Below are 20,148 nucleotides of genomic sequence, written 5' to 3'. Positions count from 1 at the left end.
TTAGTCTAAAAATTTAACCTTAGTGATAAAAAAAATACCTTTTTAAAGGGTCCAGATTTTTCCCTTTATATCTGCTCTGAATTTCCACGGGAGTATTTGCTTGATTTCTCTTTCCTGTCCTAAAACATCCCAAATTCTGAAGAGCTGCAAATCCTCATTTATTTCTCTTGTCAAGTACATACCAAAAAATCATGGCAATATATTAAAGATACCACAGTTAAGTAAGTAATGTGGTCAATTATTGCACTGTCAACATAACAGTTCACGAGAGAAAAATTAAAAACTTCATCTTTCAGTCACAAGAAGTAGATAAGCAACAGTTCTGCCATATTACCTGAATTTGTAATGGCAACATTTACCAAAAACACAACCGTCCTAACTCACAGGACACTGAGTGTTGAGGTCAAACTGCAGTTTCAAGTAGTCATCTCTACAAGGCATTTAATATTCTTACTATTTGGTTTATGAAAACTGTATTTTAAGATATTTAACATCTGAGGGGTGCCTGGGTGGCTCAGTGGGTTAGGCCTCTGCCTTCAGCTCAGGTCATGGCTCAGGGTCCTGGGATAGAGCTCCACACTGGGCTCTCTGCCCAGCAGAAGGCCTGCTTCACCCTCTCTGTCTGCCTGCCTCACAGCTTGCTTGTGATCTCTCTGTCAAATAAATAAATAAATAAAATATTTTTTAAAAAAGAAAAAAAATGATTTAACATCTGAGAAAAATTAAACTAATCTGAAAATTCATATTTATTATCTCCTTTCCTTCAAGCTTCGTATATTGCATACAGTACACGACTATTACATAAAAGGAAAACAAATTTCTGTTAGCAAAACCGTCTTTAATTTCATTTCTAAGTATTCTGCATCCCAGTATCTACATCAGTTTGTTTCTTTAGCAGGTAACAAACTACTAGATCTACTATTCCTACTAAAGATATAAAAAGAAATCAAGTAACCTGTAGTGCCACCTGATGGTAATAAGTCCATACCACACCCCAAACAGTATGTTCCAAGCATCCTAACTCTTATTCCCCTCAAGGAGAGCCAGGGGAAGAAGATGACACTGGCGTTCTCAGCGACCACTTGGCCAACACAACCATCTGGAAATAGAGCAAGGGTTTTCAGGGTTCAAAAAGTAGGGCAAAGAATGCTGAAAAGAGAGGCTCTGAGGGAAAGAAATGAATGGGGGCATAAAAAATAATATAATGAAGACGTTACCCTGAAGCAAACAAAACATGACCACCAAAGAACTTTCTTACTGCCCTGTCTCTACTTTTGTAGTTAAATACTGCATGATTAAAAATACTCTCTAGGCATGCCTGGGTGGCTCAGTGGATTAAAGCCTCTGCCTTCGGCTCAGGTCATGATCCCAGGGTCCTGGGATCGAGCCCCACATTGAGCTCTCTGCTCGGCAGGGAGCCTGCTTCCTCCTCACTCTCTGCCTGCCTCTCTTCCTACTTGTGATCTCTGTCTGTCAAATGAATAAATAAAATCTTAAAAGAAAAAAAATACTCTCTATCAAAAGATAATGGGAGATGAAGACATGAATGTGTTCTGAGCATTACACAAAGTAAATATGATGGAATTTAAGAAAATGTAATAGTGTAAACAATGTTTTAACAAAACATGACTAAGAAACTGTGGAACAGGAAGAAATCAGAGTGGTAGAAAGGGGTAAAATCCGCTAGTGAGAAAAGCACTACAGAACCCACACTGAAGAGAAATGTAAATATTCAGAAAGAAAGAATAGAATGGCTAGATATATGCACCTGAACAAGTGGTATTAACAACTTGAAAGCTCCTAATTTTCTTCCTGGAAGAAACAGATGAAAAATATAAGCAATACAGTATTGACCATGTAATACTAGAGCATTTCCCTAAAGAGGAATGAATTTCCGTGAAGACCAGGTAAAAATTTAAAGATAATCAAAACAGAAAAGTGTTTTAGGACACTTAAAGAGACATTTTATTACTTTAAAATATTTTATTTATTTATTTTTTAAGTGACCTCTATGCCCAATGTAGGGCTCAAACTCCTGACCCCAAGATCAAGAGTCACATACTCTACCAACTGAGGCAGCCAGGTGCCTTGACATTTTATTATTCTGAGAAACCGAAGTCTCAAAATACAAGAAAGCAGCTTGCCAAAAGAATTAGTTAAATCTAAACCAAACCAAACTCCTAGATCTCTCTAAGAACATACTTAAAAGGGAAGTTAGATGGAGGTAACATGAAAAAAGACTGACCCCAGGACTGATCATTGTTAAAGCTGGTTAACAGGTAGGCAGAGGTTCATTATATACTTCTACTTTGGGGTATTTTTTTTTTTTTTTTTAATGGTAGCTAACAGACCATGACACAGATTAAAGCTATTGTTCACAGCTAACATCACCTCCTCTGGAGAAGCACAACTGAGCTAGATAGTAAAGCACTCCTCTCACACTCTTTATTCTACACAGTATGTACTTCTATTATTACACCTACTTCTTATTTACTTGCATCCCATCTACAAAATCACGAGCTGCTTAGAGGCAAAAATTGTCCTTATTCATCTATATATGCCAGCAACTAGTACCATGTCAGGGATACAGCAATGCTCAGTAAATGTCTGATAAACTGAACAAAGAAATAATCATAACAAAGAAATAACCATAACTTCTAAGGGTGGAAGGGAAACCTAGAAAAGGTAAAACAGGAGTGAGCCTGGGTGGCTCAGATGGAAGAGCATGCCACTCTAGGTCTCTGGGTCATGAGTTTGAGCCACACAGTGAATGAATGAACAGTCCAATCAGTATCTTCAGCTACTGAAATGCAGCACACTGGAGGGCCTAGGTGGCACAGTTGGCTGAGCGCCCACCTCTTGATTTCAGCTCAGATCATGATCTCAGGGTCATGAGATTGAGCGATGAGTCACCTATGTCCTGGGTGTGGGGCCTGCTTAAGAGTCTCTCTCTCCTCCCCCTCCTCTCTCTCTCTAAGAAAGAAAGAAAGAAAGAGAATTGGGGCACATCAAGGCAGCAAAATTTAGCAATACCTTTGCTAAATACTAAATACTAATACCCTTTGCTCTAATCCTGTGCCCTCTATCAACTTTCTGATATTTATTCACTTTACATTAATTTTTCTACATTCATTCACTCATTCATTCAAGTATTTACTGAACACCTACAAATGCCAAGTATCATTCTACGCACTTCAAATGCATGAATGAACCAGAAAGACAAAAAAATCCCTGCCACTTATAGAAAGTATAATGTAGTGGCAGAGATAGGGAAATAAATGGGTAAACTATACAGTACTTAAGAAGGCAGTAAACAGAACCAAAAGATAGCTTATAAGAGAAGTTCAGTCCAATAAACCCAAATGTGTGTGTCTCACTATCTTTCAGTAAAATGGCATTGATAAACTGCAACAAATCTCTTGCCTACTCAGTATATACTAGTGCTCCTCATGACTGAGTACTTCCTAATAGGAAAAGTTGAAAAGCTTATCCAAGGGGCGCCTGGGTGGCTCCGTGGGTTTAGTGTCTGCCATGGGCTCAGGTCATGATCCCAGCGAGCCCGCATCAGGCTCTCTGCTCAGCAGGGACCGTTCCTCCCCCATCCCTGCCCGCCCCTCTGCCTGCCTCTCTGCCTACTTGTGATCTCTGTCTGTCAAATAAATAAATACACTCTTTAAAAAAAAAAAAAAAAAGTTATCCTTGGGGCACCTGGGCTCAGAAGGTTAAACACCTGCCTTCAGCTCAGGTCATGATCCCAGGGTCCTGGGATCAAGCCCTGTATTAGGCTCCCTGCTCAGCGGGAAGTCTGCTTTTCCCTCTCCCTCTGCCCCTCCACCCTTCCACCCATTCCTGCTTGCTCACGCTCTCTCTCTAATAAATAAAATCTTAAGGGAAAAAAAAAAAGCTTATCCTAAACAACAGTGACTCCCAGCAAGACACTGCCAGTCCTGAGGCCTCAACTACTGTCACTATCACCCTCTTTACCATCTCTTTAGTTGAAACAAATAAAAGCCACCTGTGTATAAAAACTACGAAAGAGCAATTATGGTGATTGGCTTTAAAGTTCCTTTTATTATGTAAAACAAAGAAAAAGGAAGGAAAGGCAGTAAGCTAGATTTTGAGCAAGACACTGTTCTATGAACTGGAGTAATAACCCAGCCTAAATTTAATGGACTCTGACTGGATTTAAGTTTAGGAGAACCTTTCACTAAGTGCTAAGGGACCATCCGTCTTCTCCAAACACATACAACTTTGATTGATAGTTTCCAACTACTGGTGCAGGATATCATGGTCTATAACACTGTCTTAAAGAATCTCATTCTAGAGACTTCTGGGTGGCTTAGTTAGATAAGCGTCTGCCTTTGGCTCACGTCATGATCCCAGGGTCCTGGGATGGAGCCCCCCTCTCCACCAGTCAGTTCTCTGCTCAGTGGGAAGACTGCTTCTCTCTCTCCCTCTGGCTGCTGCTCTGTCCTGCTTGTATGCACTCTCTTTGTCAAATAAATAAATAAAACCTTAAAAAAAAAAAAAAAGGACAAATCATTTAAAACAAAAAAAATCTCATTCTTGCAAGAGTCTAGTATAAGGAGTCACTGCATTTATAAAAGCTCATTCATCAAAAGGTACATGGGCTGCATGCCATCAGTGTCCCCACAACTAGGAACTAGAATACATTTTATCATGTATCGTGTTTTTGATCATGAAAATAATTTTTCTATCACCTTGGAGCCATTTATCAAATCAGTTCTCTAAGAGGTAAATATAGTTGACCCTCAACAATGCCTGTAACTTTTGACTACCCAAAAGTTTAACTAATAACCTAATGAGGAGAAGGTTTAACAATAACAACTGTTGGGGTGCCTGGGTGGCTCAGTGGGTTAAGCCTCTGCCTTCGGCTCAGGTCATTATCTGAGGGTCCTGATATCGAGCCCCGCATTGGGCTCTCTGCTGGGGGGGCAGGGAGCCTGCTTTCCCCTCTCTCTCTGCCTACCTCTCTGCCTACTTGTGACCTCTGTCTGTCAAATAAATAAGTAAAATCTTTAAAAAAAAAAAATACTAACAACTGTTGTTTTAAGTGACATGTATCATATCCTGTATTCTTACAATGTAGTAAGCTAAAGAAAATATTAAGATAATTGTAGGGATGAAAAAATACATTTACAGTACTGGACAGTATCAAACAAAATATACCTATAAGTGGACCCACAGATTTCAAACCCATATTGGTCAGGAGCCAACTGCGTATCTGATTTAAGCATTTTGTTTTACTGACCAAGAAACTGCATCCCAAAGAGGTTAAGGGGATAAACTGTGACTTCTCTAAAGTCCCAGCCTTACCAGCAACATTTCTAGAATTAGTTTACAAGTCTACTATGCTAACCCAACACTCTACTGACTACCACATTTTTCATTTTCATCACACGGCTATCCATTAATACCTCAAGTGAAATTAACTGATGTGATTTTTTTTTTTTTTTTAGTTTTAGACTTGTGAACCAAAATACAACAATGAGACTGTAGCTCAATTTCCTGCTCAATTGTATTACATAAAAAATGAAAACCAAAATTAATGGAGTCAATGAAAATACCATAGGCAACATTAACAAGGTAAAACTTAGAAGATGTTTTAAATGACTAAACAGGGACGCTGGGTGGCTTGGTCGGTTAAGTGGCTGCCTTCAGCTCAGGTCATGATCCCTGCGTTCTGGGATCCAGCCCCGCATCCGGCTCCCTGCCTGGCAGGAAGCCTGCTTCTTCCTCTCCTGCTCCCCCTGCTTGCGTTCCCTCTCTCGCTGTGTCTCTCTCTGCCAAATAAATAAATAAGATATTTAAAAATAAATAAAAACTAGACAAAGAATTATTATACAGAATATACAATAAACCCTGTAAATCAACAAAACAAGAAACAAAAAATTGGGCAAAGGGTATAAATAGACAATTCATAAACAGAAAAAGCCAAATGGATAATAACATCAGAAGACATGCTACCTTACTGCTTACTACAAATAAAAAAACAGAGCTACTGATTTACAATCATCAGATTAGCAAAAATTTAAAAGTCCAGAAATACTCAACACTAGCAAGAACATATGGAAATAGAGACCCTTATGCACTGCTGCTAAGAGCATACATTGGTACGACGACTTGAGAGCATTCCAGCCATCTCTCATAAACTTAAGAATGTGTGTGTGTGTACACGTGTATCTTATGACAAACATGGTATATCCTATGACCCAGCAGTTCCACATCGGAGCTATAACCAAAGAAACTCCCACACTGGCTTATAGGGAGGAGACAAGGATAAAGGGGGCTCACCTTGGGAGCTGTCTATAATAAGAAACAGGAGACAAGATGTGTCATCTACAGTGGAATACATACATCAACTCTATCTTGTAGAACTGGTTTCCTCTGACTGGAAAACTCTTGCCATTAGGTATCTGCATGTCTTGTTCTTTAACTTCAATTAGTCTTTGCTCAAGTTATCAATTCATCAAGTAGATTATCCCTTACCACAGATTTTAAACTACCTGACTCTTCAACCCAGAATCCCTCTGGTCTGGATATCTTTCTTAATTTTTCTGCACAACCCTTTTAAATTTGACATTCTAATATCTATGTGTTTATTGTCCGGACTCCCCCAGTTAGAACTTAAGATTCAGAGACCAGAACTTCAATTTCCTCAAAGGCGTATTGCTAGAATCTAAGAAAGTACGGGGCACATATGAAAGCAATGACTGAATATTTGTTAAATAAGTGAATTCAATCACTAAATCACAATCTCTGCTTAAAATTGTATAAAGTTGGGGCACCTGGGTGGCTCAGTGGGTTAAGCCTCTGCCTTCGGCCCAGGTCATGATCCCAGGGTCCTGGAATCGAGCCCCGCATCAGGCTCTCTGCTCAGCGGGGAGCCTGCTTCCCTTCCTCTCTACCTGCCTCTCTGCCTACTTGTGATTTCTGTCTGTCAAATAAATAAATAAAATCTTTAAAAAAAAAATTGTATAAAGTCACAAAAATGAACCCACCTTTGACTTTTCAAGCCCACTCAACCTCACCTCCAGAGTATTTAACAATCTACCTTGTTTCAACTCTCTGGTCATACAACTTGCATTCATAGTACTCAACAAAGGAGTTTCTATTGGCCAGCCACTACTCTGAGAGATAAAAAGTAAAATAAAATAAAGTAAGAGTCTTTGAAGTTCAGTTCAAAAATGGCAGCAGTGGCTGCGTCCTGGGATTCCAAGCTGCTAGGATGGTCTAGGGCCCAACTGGGATGGTCCTTGTCAAGTGGCGTCCAGGGCAAGAAGGGCTCCGCTCACATGTGGAACGCCCTCATCTACTCTGTGGTGCTCCCAGACATGAGAGTAAGCATCTTCCCAAAGTTGCATCACAAGAGCACAAGAGATTTTAGTTCATCACCTATCTCCAAATCCATATCAGGTTCAAGGCCTTTCCCTGGGGAGACGGTAATCATACTTTATTCCAGAACTCTTATGTGAAAATCCACTTCTGACTGACTGGCTATGAAGATGAAAAAACAGAAAGCAGACCACTAACCAGTGGTCTGGACCATGACTCTGCACAGGGACCAGAAAAGTAAATGGAAACTTAAACTCACCTTCCTTAACTTCTAACAAATGATGAGCACTATACTGATCTTCCATTCCTTTGGTTATAGCAGAAGACGGCTTAATACATGGCTTAGATTAGATAACACAAAACAAACCAAATGAATCTTGGCATTCAACTCTGAAGAGGAAAAGACAACAAAGCTGTTTTGGAAGAACTTCAGTGGAAGACCTAACTCAGTGTAAGCAGGCTGGTTAAAGCCTGGTGGGCAGGAAAGGGGAATAAGACAGCGTTTATGCTGGGTCACGAAAGTAGAACAGGAGTAATCCAAATGATTATGTTATGAGTGTTTGTCAAACAGATGATGGGTACATTCTAGCCAGAAGACACATACCATATTAATGTCTCAATTTTAAAAAACATGGGGCACCTGGGTGCCTGAGTGGGTTAAGTCTCTACCTTCGGCTCAGGTCATGATCTCAGGGTTCTGGGATCAAGACCCACATCAGACTCCATATTGGGCTCTCTGCTCAGCAGGGAGCCTGCTTTCCCCCCACCCCCTGCCTGCCTCTCTGCCTACTTGTGATCTCTGTCTGTCAAATAAATAAAATCTTTTTAAAAAAATAAATAAAAAACATTTAAACACTCCTGAATAACTGAAAATAGTTCAGCATGACAGAATAATGTGAGGCAGAAAACAGCAGAAGAAAGCAAAAAGCAGGTGCTGGGTGCCTCGGTTGGTTAAGCTCTGCCTTCAGCTCAGGTCATTATCCCAGGGTCCTGGAACTGAGTCCCACGTTGGGCTCTCTGCTCAGCGGGGAATCTGCTTCTCCCTCTCCCTCTGCCACTACCCCTGCTTATGCTCTGTCTGTCTCTGTCAAATAAATAAATAAAATCGAAAGAAAGAAAGAGAAAGAGAGAAAGAAAAAGAAAGGGAAGGGAAGGGAAAGGAAAGGAGCAAACAAGGTCCAAATCACTAAGGTCTGTATTTCCTAAATTTGGTAGTTTAAATTTTAACCTGAAAGCCTGAATGGAAAGACTGCAGAAAAACAGTACAATCTGCCTATATATATTTTAAAAAAGGGGGGGGAGGGTAAAGGGGGATTGATAGCCACTCTTAGGAGAAAAGAAATTACTTAGAGTGTTTACACAAAAGTCCTCATAATGATAGTCTGAACCAAGGTGGTTGCTGCAGGGAAAAATGGATGATAGATGTAGAACAAGATTTAGTAAAAGATTAGGGGTTTGGGGAGTGGGTAGCATTCAAGGGTAATAAGAGGGAAAAGTTAAGACTTGGGGCATCTCCAAATGAAGAACAATAATCACAGAAGGAAAAGAAGTAACTTGAAAAGTGAGAAAAGCAATTTTTGAGTTGAACTTAAGGTATCCTAAGACAACCAAAATGTGTCAGAGTTGAAGAGTAACATGTGCTAAAGAGACAGAGATTTGTTAGTCTAAAAATAAAGACTGTGGTTGCTGTCACCAGAGATAACACCATTCAAGAGCAGGCAGAGGCAAGAGAGCAGAAGACCATGCCTCAGTGTGAAAGGAGGATCTGACCTATCAGAGAGAAAAAAATACACCAAGGAAAAAGATTGACCAAGACACAAGAGGAAACTAAGGAACCCACAGGGTCCCAGAAGCATAAGAGAATTTCCAAGAGGACAACTACTCAAAATGTCAAATGATGGAAAAGATTCTACTAGACTTCACAACAAAGAGATCAATGTTCCAGACACTCAAAGGAAATAGAGATGAAACTGAAGAGGAATCTAGAGTGAAAAGAGTGTACTTAAGATAAATGTGTTTAAATCTTAATAAGTTAAAGTTAGCTGAGAGTAAAAAGGGAGTAACCAAGTGTTACGGACTGAAACGTATTCCCCCAAAATTCACACGTTGGAGCCCAAAGCCCCAGAACCCTCAGTATCGGAGGTAAGATTTTTCAAGAGGTGATTAAGTTAAAATGAGGTCATCAGAGGTGCTCCTAGGTGGCTCAGTCGTTAAGTGTCTGCCTTTGGCTCAGGTCATGATCTCAGGGTCCTGGGATGGAGCCCCCAATCAGGTTTCCTGCTCTGCGGGAAGCTTGCTTCTCCCTCTCCCGTTCCCCATGCTTCAGTTCCCTCTCTCGCTGTGTCTCTCTCTGTCAAATAAATAAATAAAATCTAAAAAAAAAAAAAAAAATGAGATCATCAGTGGGATACTCCAACAGAGTAGTATTCTAATAAGAAGGAGAGACACCAGGGGTGCCTGGGTGGGTCAGCCATTAAGTGTCTGCCTTCAGGTCAGGTCATGATCCCAATGTCCTGGGATCGAACCCCATATCAGGCTCCCTGCTCAACAGGGAGCCTACTTTTCCCTCTCCAGCTCCCTGTGCTTGTGTTCCCTCTCTCTAGCTATCTCTCTATAATAAATAAAATCTTTAAAAAAAAAAAAGAGAGAGAGACACCAGAGATTCTCATGCACAAAGGTGCATCTGTAAGTCAAAGAGAAAAGCCTCAGAGGAAATCACTCCTGCTGGAACTCAGATCTTGGACCTCTAGTGTCCAGAACTGTGAGAAAATAATTTTGCATTGCTTTGGCCACCCAATCTGTGGTATTCTCTCACAAGAGCCCTAAAAAATACAATACATCAAGGAAACATTGTCCCTGAGGAGAAAAAACTCAGAGCACAATGAGAGATGAACAGACAGCTGACCTGTTTAAAGGTGAAAGAGGACAAAAAACAATTGTTTCCCACCAATGTATTTCATTTCCTCTGTGAAGAACTGACCTCATCCACAAAAGAGTAAGGGGGGAAGGTGGTGGACTCATAACCACTATCGGAAAGAGCAGTTACTAGCAACACACAGAATTATTGGGCTGCTTGTCCATTACTCGATCAATGTTTGTTGTGGAATGAATACCTAACTCTCATTCAATGAATACTTTAGTTCCATTTTATTAAAGGAGTAACTAGCAAAACAAAAGCACTGGTATAAGTCAGAACCTGGGTTATGAACTTAATTATGTGACCTCATGCAAGTCACTTACCATTGCTGGGTCTCAAGTTTCTTCAACCAAATGAAGCAGACTTGATAATCAGCAAAAGACTGCCTCTGATCAAAATAAATGCTGTGATTTTTATGCAGGTGTATGCATGACCTCAGTCTTCCAACTTATTTCAACCAAAGTAGTATGTCTCAAGCTTTAATATAAATTCTCATCATTAGGAGAGCTTGTTAAATGCAGGTTCTGGTTCATTAGGTTTGGGGTTAAGCCTGAGCTTCCACATTCTAAACAAACGCTGAGGTGATGCCATGCACCACGATTTGAGTAGCAAGGGTGCAGATCCAGCACAAGCTCTGCAAAGCGTATAATTTGGGGCTTATCTGTAATCAGCCTGATATTAAGAAAACTAAACAACATCGCTCCAGACTCACACCTGCACTAAGTACGTCTTGCCATTCCCTAAAACACTCTGAAATTAACTTGATGATAGTCCTCATTTGGTGCAGATAGGAAAAGACAGAAATGAGTAATACTGGAATCAATAACATCATATTAAGAGAAGCATGATTAAATACCCATGCACAGAAATGGGTGAAGGGGATTAAAGGGTGCAAACCTACAGTTATAAAATAAATAAGTCACAGGGTGAAAAGTACAACACAGGAAATATGGTCACTAATACTGTAACAACACTGCATGGTGACAGATAGTAATGACGCTTATCATGGTGAGCACAGTATAGTGTACAGAATTGTCAAATCACCATCTTGTACACCTGAAACTAATACAACATTGTACGTCAACTATACGTCAAGGACTACAATAAATATAAATACAAACACAAATATATATGAACATACATACAACACAAAGGTCAAAATCCACTTAACCATATTACCTTTCCCAAAACATAAATATTTTGGAATCTACAAAAACATATTTAGCTCTGGAAAAGTCTTCAGTATATTTTTACTGCCACATGCCTACAAAGATTCTTTTGCATTATGGTTTGATCCTGAATGTAAACTTTGTCAATGGCACAAGACTTCAATACTCTTATACTAATTACCAAATAATCTTCATATATTTGTTTAGAACCTCCAATCCGGGATGCCTGAGTGGCTCAGTTGGTTAAGCAGCTGCCTTCGGCTCAGGTCATGATCCCAGCGTCCTGGGATCGAGTCCCACATCGGGCTCCTTGCTCCGCAGGGAGCCTGCTTCTCCCTCTGACTCTGCCTTCCACTGTGTCTGCCTGTGCTCGCTCTCGCTCGCTCTCTCTCTGACAAATAAATAAATCTTTAAAAAAAAAAAAATAAAATAAAATAGAACCTCCAATCCTACTGCCATGATTGAATTCATTCGTGATGAGAATTTTCTTCTGCTCTAGGAAATCTAACTAGGACAGAGACAGCCCCGCTGACTGAGGGCTATAATATATGGCCAAACTATTGCTATAATTAAACCATTTTTACTATTCCCTATACTAGGTTACAAGAGGAAAAAATTCCACAATCCATTCACAACCAACAACCAACAGGGATTTTCATTCTAATCTCAAAGCAATCTTCGTGAGCAAAGATAAAAGAAAAGGTGTCATGCAATGGAAGCCTTATAGTCACTCTCCCCTTACCCTGAAGCCTCTAAACTGAAAAGAGAAGCTTAAGATAACATTAAAATGGAGTGAACTCCCTATCCAAGAAAAAAAAAATATATGGCTGTAAACTGCTCTTACCCTCTTGTGAAGAATATCCAATTCTCAAAGGCACTACACCTCCCTACAACTGAGCTCGCTTATATTGGGGTGGGGAGGAGGTTCGTCAATTGCAATCTTGGCACCCGCAGGCAATTTACCACTTCTACCTAAATTAGTCAAGTCACTTCCAAACAATACTTTCCTAATTCCCCACTATGTAACAAAAGAATAAATAAGAATGACAAATGCAATGGGCCTCAAAATAGTTTTGCTGAATCACAAATACCCCCAATATAAAGCTGCAGAAGTCGCTGGGCTAGAGCATTGGCGGCCATACCTCAGCAAGCGGCTCCCCTCTGAAAATGTGAAACTTCCTTCACCTGTTCATTAAAGGCAAGGAAGGGTCTAACGTTTAATTAAAGCTTTCACAGTATCGCTATTAGCATCAATGTAGAGTGTGCAATAACAACATACACTAGTTTTACACTAAAGATGTCCACGTTCTCTCAAAATTTGCACCACCTATCCCCCAAGGGCAAATGCACCACCCTGGCCAGCAACCGCAGCCACAATGGGCACCCTATGCTCCTCTCATCTTGGCACCCAGTCCCTGTGTCCCTGCACCCCGATTCCTCCCCGACTAATCCGCCCCCCACCCCGGGGCTGACTTGGCCAGCCCCCAGCTCCTAATGGGTCCTAGGGTTACGCAGAGAGTCAAGCCTGCAGGCCGCCCTCGCCGCGTTACTGTATCCCTCGTCCACGTTCTTCCCTCGCCTCTCGGGTCTCCGCTACCCAACCCACACCTCCCTTCCACTCGCGCGCTCTGTGACCCTCAGGCCTCACCGTTTGGTTCGGTCCGGAATAGCCCGGCTCTCCCGCTTCCACTCCCCAACACGAAGCGAAGTCGGTTGGTCCCGCGCCCCACGCTTCCAATTCACACGCCGCCGCCTACTGATGCCGAAAGCGGCTTCTAGGAACGCGCCATGTTCAGCGTCGCAGCTCCAAACGACGCGGACGCGCGAATACTGCGTCACAGACACCCAAAACGCGTGGAAGAGGCAAAGTGAGAAGACGATAGGAGGACGGCAGGAGAAGAGGGAGGGGCTTCCCCTTCGAAACTGAAGGCGCCGGGGGGCTAAAACTCAGCTGTCTGCGCTTGCGCGGTAGAGAGCCGGGAGCCTGGAGTCGGCCAGATCTGTAACCATGGGAACTTTAACTCTGCGTAACCCAACTACCAGAAGCATCGGTTGTGTCCTGGGTTGCTTGAAGCTTGTTTGAATCAGAACCGTTTTCTCTTCCCATTTCCGGATACCTGTTCTAAACTGTATTGTTTTACTGGTCCGTCTCAGCTGAGAAGAGTTATTAAAATCATCTTACTCTCTCACTGGTCAACTGTCTTGCGAAAATTTATTTTTGACCTTTTTTTAAGTCCTACATTTGCTGGGCGCTCCACTCCAGAACTATAGCAAGAATGAAAAGATTAAAAAGGAAAATTTCACTTCTACCTGCCTCTACTACTAGCTAGCTTAACAACCTAAGTTTTCTTTAGAAGAAGTTGTAAAGATATGGCTGGGGGTTCAGAAAGAAAAAGAAAAATAATTAACATTTATTGAACATTTAGAATGTGCCAGATACATTTTTTTTTAAGATTTATTTATTTGACAGACAGAGATCACAAGTAGGCAGAGAGGAAGGGAAGCAGGCTCCCTGCTAAGCTGAGAGCCTGACATGGGGTTTGATCCCAGGACCCTGGGATCATGACCTGAGCTGAAGGCAGAGGCTTTGACCCACTGAGCCACCCAGGCGCCCCCCAGATACAATTCTAAGATCTTTTCATGAATCGTGTATTTATACAGATCCTCAAAACAATATATGAGGTGCTTTTTATTACCACCATTTTATAGATGAAGAAACTGAAGCATAGAGAAGTCAACTAATCTAAGGTAACATAGCTAGTAAGGGGCACTGTTAGGATTTGAACCAGGCAACCATTAAAGCCTACATTAAATACAAGAGTATTTATCACACAAGGGCTGTTCTAAAAGTAAAAATATAAGAAGTTATTTAAATAACCACCAAAACAAGGAATGCCTCATCATAATGTATGCATATATAATAAATTACAAATTGGCCTCTAGAAGTTATGTTGGAATGTTAACACATTCATAATGCCTTGGATGAGTTGGTTACAAAACAATACGTTCAATATGGTCCAATTTCTGGAAATAAATATATGACAAAATGTTAACAAAGTTTGTCACCAGTTGAATGATATTGTGGGCATGTTTCATTAATTTCTTTCTTTACTTAGCCTGATTGTATCTTCTGATTTTACTGAAAGGTAATACTTGTCAGAGTTTTTTTTTTTTTAAGATTTTATTTATTTGACAGAGAGAGAAAGAGACAGGGAGAGAGGGAACACAAGCAAGGAGAGCAGGAGAGGGAGAAGCAGGCTTCCCACCCAGCAGAAAGCCACATGTGGGGCTCGATCCCAGAACCCTGGGATCATGACCTGACACTTAACAACTGAGCCACCCAGGGGCCCCAATACTTGTCAGGTTTTAAATGTTCATAGAATCACATGGGATCTTGTTAAAATACAGATGATGATTCTGCTGGTCTGAGGTGGGACCAGAGTCTTCAATTCTAATGAGTTTCCAGTTAATTCCAATACTCTTGATCACACATTGAGTAAAAGTCAAATAGGAATATGCAATATGTGTGCGTGTGTGTACATGTGTATACATATACATATATACATATATACATATACATACATATATAACCTAATTTGAATTATAATGAAGAAATTGATTTAGAAGAACAGAACTTTTCTATTTGGGAAATGGATCTTTTGTAAATCTAATAAAAGCTATACCTTAGAAAAATGCACACATGCAAATTTTACCTACAATTCCAGGACCCCCAATGTGATGCACTTGGAGGTCCTACCTTTAGTTATGATGAATACCTAGTCATATAATTTATACAAGACAAATAGGTACAGTTACATAAATAATCTTATAATACTGCATTTATTTCTATATTCTTATATTCTCAAGGTTCTTTAAAGAAAAGGGCAAATATTGGGCGCCTGGGTGGGTCAGTGGGTTAAGCCACTGCCTTCAGCTCTAGTCGTGATCTCAGGGTCCTGGGATCGAGGCCCGCATCGGGCTCCCTGCTTAGCAGGGAGTCTGCTTCCCTCTCTCTCTCTCTCTCTGCCTGCCTCTCTGTCTACTTGTGATCTCTCTCTCTGTCAAATAAATAAATAAAATCTTAAAAAAAAAAAAAAGAAAGAAAGAAAAGAAAAGGGCAAATATTTAAATTATCATTGGGCTGGGGCGCCTGGGTGGCTCAGTGGGTTAAGCCGCTGCCTCCGGCTCAGGTCAGGATCTCAGGGTAGGATCTCAGGGTGCCGGAATCGAGTCCCGCAACGGGCTCTCTGCTCAGCGGGGAGCCTGCTTTCCTTTCTCCCTGCCTGCCTCTCTGTCTACTTGTGATCTCTCTCTGTCAAATAAATAAATAAAATCTTTTTAAAAAATTAAAAAAAATTATCGTTGGGCCCATTCAGAATACATTTGAAATATAAATATAAATTCAGTGTTTTCCCCTCTAAACAGTTGAGAACTGAAAAGAAAGCAGATAGTTGATGAAGCAAATGATAAAGAAACCCTGGCTTCTCTCACCCCTCAATCTCAAGCAGTTTCCAAGATGCAGTTAAGTTTAATAACTACGTAATCATTTTGCCTCAATAATTATATTATGATAACTACACTTAATATTCCTTATACGCCAGTTCTTTAAAGTGTCGAGCATTGCGCTGTAGACATTTCATATAATTGATTAATTTTCATCCCATCCTATATGGAGAGTATTCTTTTCCTCATTTTACAGACTGGATAATGTTCATAGGAATTCGTCATTTGTCCACGTTCAAATTCTTACGTGGAGAAACAGACTCAAATTTAGATATATGTTTTGTAGTTGATAGAATAAAAGAGATCCACATCCTAATCTTTAAAACTTGTGAATATATTATTTTTCATAGCAAAAGGGACTTTGCAGATATGGCTACATTAAGAATCTTGAGATGGGAAGATTATTCTGGATTATCCTGGGGGCTCAATGTAGTCACAAGGCCATTTTCTAAGACGGAGGGAGGCAGAAGCCTAAGAGAGAAATGTGACCATGGAAGTACAGGTCGCAGGGATATGAAGCCAAGAGTAAAGGAATGCAGGCAGCCTAGAGAAGCTGGAAAAGTCAGACTCTCTCCTAAATTCTGGAAGAAACTCAGTCTTGCAGAGAATTTTAGATTCTTTATCTTCAGAATTCTAAGATAATAAATTCATGCTGTTTTTAAACTAGTTTGTGATACTTCTTTCCAGCAGCAAGAGAAAACTAACTGGTGTTCCAAAGTCACAGGCTTACTAATTTGCTACATTTCACTTAATATTTGTGTATTGCAACTTGTGTAAAACTGGGCCTTGGGCAACTCTATATTATATAAGAGCTCTCATTAGATGCCAATCGATTAACTCATCTGATGCTTACCAAATTAGGAAAATAAGTCTTTGAGAAACTAATTGATCTGCCCTTGGTAATACAATTTGTAGCAGATTGTTTCAGTCACTATTTTTTAAAAACCTGAAACAATACAAATGTCTTTCTTTTTTTTTAAAGATTTTATTTATATATTTGACAGAGAGAAATCACAAGTAGATGGAGAGGCAGGCAGAGAGAGAGAGAGGGAAGCAGGCTCCCTGCTGAGCAGAGAGCCTGATGCAGGACTCGATCCCAGGACCCTGAGACCACGACCTGAGCTGAAGGCAGTGGCTTAACCCACTGAGCCACCCAGGCGCCCCACAAATGTCTTTCAATAAGGATCTATTACATAAATAGAATCATAGAACACTATCCACTTATTAAAAATGGTGGAGACTTATATTTATCAACATTAAAAGATGTCCTTCATATGTAGTTAGATAAAAACAGAAGAATCTAATATATCCAAAAAGTCTTAGAAACTATCAGTACATTAATGGAAGCTAATTCTGAGGGGTGGGTTTCATTTTCCAAAATCTTTTCTATTATCTAAACTTTTTTTTTTATAATGCCTAAGTATTAGTTTAACAAAGAAAATAATAAAACTATTTCTAGTTTGGAAGACGAAATATAAGAATATCCTCTACCAGGATGCCTGTGTGACTCAGTGGGTTAAGCCTCTGCCTTCAGCTCAGGTCATGATCTCCACGTCCTGGGGTTGAGCCCCCCGTCAGGATCCTTGCTCAGCAAGGACCCTGATTCTCCCTCTCCCTCTGCCTGCTGCTCCCCCTGCTTGTGCTGTCTCTCTCCCTGTCAAATAAATAAATAAAATGTTTTTTTTAAAGGAACTATATTTTATACAAGAAAATTCTTACAACATTTTATTGTTATTCTTTATTACATTTCCTGGCACATATAAAAAGTTATCATTTTAAGCATGCTGTGAATTTAAGTGAGCCTCTTCTTCTACCAAAGCAAGTGCTATTATAATTCTTTTTCAAGTTATATTAAAAAACAAAAAAATATAGGAATGGCAAAGAATCCACTGTGCACATCCAAATGGAAAAATGATTATTTCTCATTAACAAAGAAGATAAACATGAACCAGAGAAGCATAAAACTATTTATTATAATTCAAAGCCATTTGTGGCTGTAAAGATAACTCAAATACATTCCAGCATAAACTCCCAATGCTCCTGTCTTTAATGCAGCTCATAACCCAGTGTCACACAATTTTCTAGGCCTTACGGATCCACGGAGCACCCAACATTATCACACTTCTGAATGCTGCCTTGATACTAACAGAAAAAAAAATCTGTGAATATGGGCAAAATAATAAAGGATCCCAATTATAAGAACAAGTCTCCCATACTAATGACAGTAGCCCTCCCCATGTTCTTTTATTTCTATAGAATTTCCTCAATCTACTTTATTTTAGTGCAGAAAGTAACAAATCTTTACCTGTAGTACACACCAGAATTTCCTAGAGGGTTGGTTAAAAATGCATTTTCCAGGACCCAATCTTACTCTGATCCAGAATGTTCAGGGTGGGGCTTAGTTAGACATGTGTATTTTCATTATGTGCTATATTAGTTTTCTCAGGCTGCCATATCAAATACCACAAACTGGGTGGCTTAAAGAATAGAAATGTATTTTCTCACAGTTCTAGAGGCTAGAAACTGAAGATCAAGGTGTCAGCATGGTTGATTTCTCCTCAGGCCTCTCTCCTTGGCTTGTTGATGGCCACCTCCCTGCATCCCCATAAGGTCTTCTCTGTGCACACACACACCCCTGCTGTTTGTGTATACAAATGTCCTCCTTTTATAAGGATACTAGTTGTTGGATTAGTGCCCAGCCTAGTGATCTCATTCTTCTTAATCATCTCTTTAAAGGTCCTAACTCCAAATAGAGACACATTGTGAGGTATATGAGGTTAGGGCTTTTAACAGATGAATTTTGGGAGGATACAATTCGGCTGTAACATGTGCCGCACTGTTTCTGATACAGGTGGTCCAAGATTCACATATAGACACGCATCAGTTTAGATTCCAGGTAAGCTAAATGTACATACTCACCTTAGTCATTTAGTTTTCTGTCCCTTAAAACATGTGGTCTCCTCTAGGAGGGTCTTGGTCTTTTACTCCTAAGAAAATATCATTTGATTATCATTTGGTTTTCCATCCTTGTTATCTATTCACTCTTTAGCAAAAGCAAAGGAGACACATTTTGCAGTAGTACCCTGAACTATTGAAAAGAGGGATTCTGCCTAAGACACAGATTCACCCAGAGGTTTAATGTTAAACCTTTTTTCCCCCTAGCTAGTAAAATTATCTCCCCCCTCTAAAATTTCAAGCTCTCCCTGGCCTGTCCATATGAATTCTCCCAACAAAAATTTCACCCCTCTTTCCTTCTATTGTACCATTGTACTTCTTCCATTCACCATGTCTCCTACCTTCATGCTTTCCTCACTTATTGCAGTTAGGTACAGCAGAAACTTCCAGGGTATGAGACTTCTAGATTCGTGTCCTCAGGTCTCTGATCAGATTATTTCTTTTTTTTTTTTTTTAGGATTTTATTTATTTATTTGACAGAGAGAGATCACAGTAGACAGAGAGGCAGGCAGAGAGAGAGAGAGGGAAGCAGGCTCCCTGCTGAGCAGGGCGCCCGATGCGGGACTCGATCCCAGGACCCTGAGATCATGACTCGAGCTGAAGGCAGCGGCTTAACCCACTGAGCCACCAGGCACCCCTGATCAAATTATTTCCATCATGGAAATAACAGCCTTGCCAGACCATGCTATATAAAATAGCCTCCCCATACCCTTCCATTGATCTCTAGCTCCTCTGCTTTACTTTTCCCTGCACACTCATCACCACCTGCCATAAAGTGTTTTTGTCCCCCACCAGAACACAAGTTCCATTTTGCTTTTCTCAGAGTGTAGAACAGTAACCCAGGAAGGTGAGCATGATCTTGAGGTGATCTTGCACTTCTCTTATGAAGTAAAAGGCAAGGTCTTCTGCTGAGAGGGAACTGGGGAGGTGGTAGTGGAAACAAGCCTGAGAATAATTCAGCAGGTCTGAAGATCTTTTATAGAAAATGGGAGAGATTGGAGAAAATTCAAGAAGAGTGCTAGAGCTAAGAGAGAAAGAGCTAAAGTGAAGCCCATGACTGTTTCCTATCTACACTACTGTGTGATCTCTGGCAATTCTCACAGCCTGGAGAGGAAAAGAAAATGCAAAATGGTTATTCTGGTTCCTCAGTGACCATCATTGCTCCTTGGCATAACATCTTAGGCCCTTTATAGTAAGGCCCTATTTACCTCTCCTATCTATTCCTGAGTTATACCAAGTTTCTTTTTC

The 20,148-nt window shown here is 40.4% G+C and overlaps 1 protein-coding gene across 3 annotated transcripts in view; it reads right to left on the bottom strand.

The window, feature by feature from the left end:
- Window positions 1-13,275, bottom strand: part of IPO11 (importin 11) — a 210,303-nt gene extending 197,028 nt beyond the window's left edge. For 2 of the 3 annotated variants that reach the window (XM_059175079.1, XM_059175080.1), the window contains exon 1: window positions 13,091-13,273. The gene's annotated coding sequence lies outside the window, so the exon portion shown is untranslated. Of the gene's footprint in view, window positions 1-13,090 lie in introns of all 3 variants that reach the window. The other variant, XM_059175081.1, reaches the window with a different exon arrangement.
- Between the last annotated feature and the right edge of the window lie 6,873 nt (window positions 13,276-20,148).

This window comes from Mustela lutreola, chromosome 5 (genome assembly GCF_030435805.1).
Source record: "Mustela lutreola isolate mMusLut2 chromosome 5, mMusLut2.pri, whole genome shotgun sequence".
Lineage (NCBI taxonomy): Eukaryota > Metazoa > Chordata > Mammalia > Carnivora > Mustelidae > Mustela > Mustela lutreola.
Note: the sequence above shows the minus strand (reverse complement) of the source record. Positions and strands in the feature narration are given on the sequence as shown.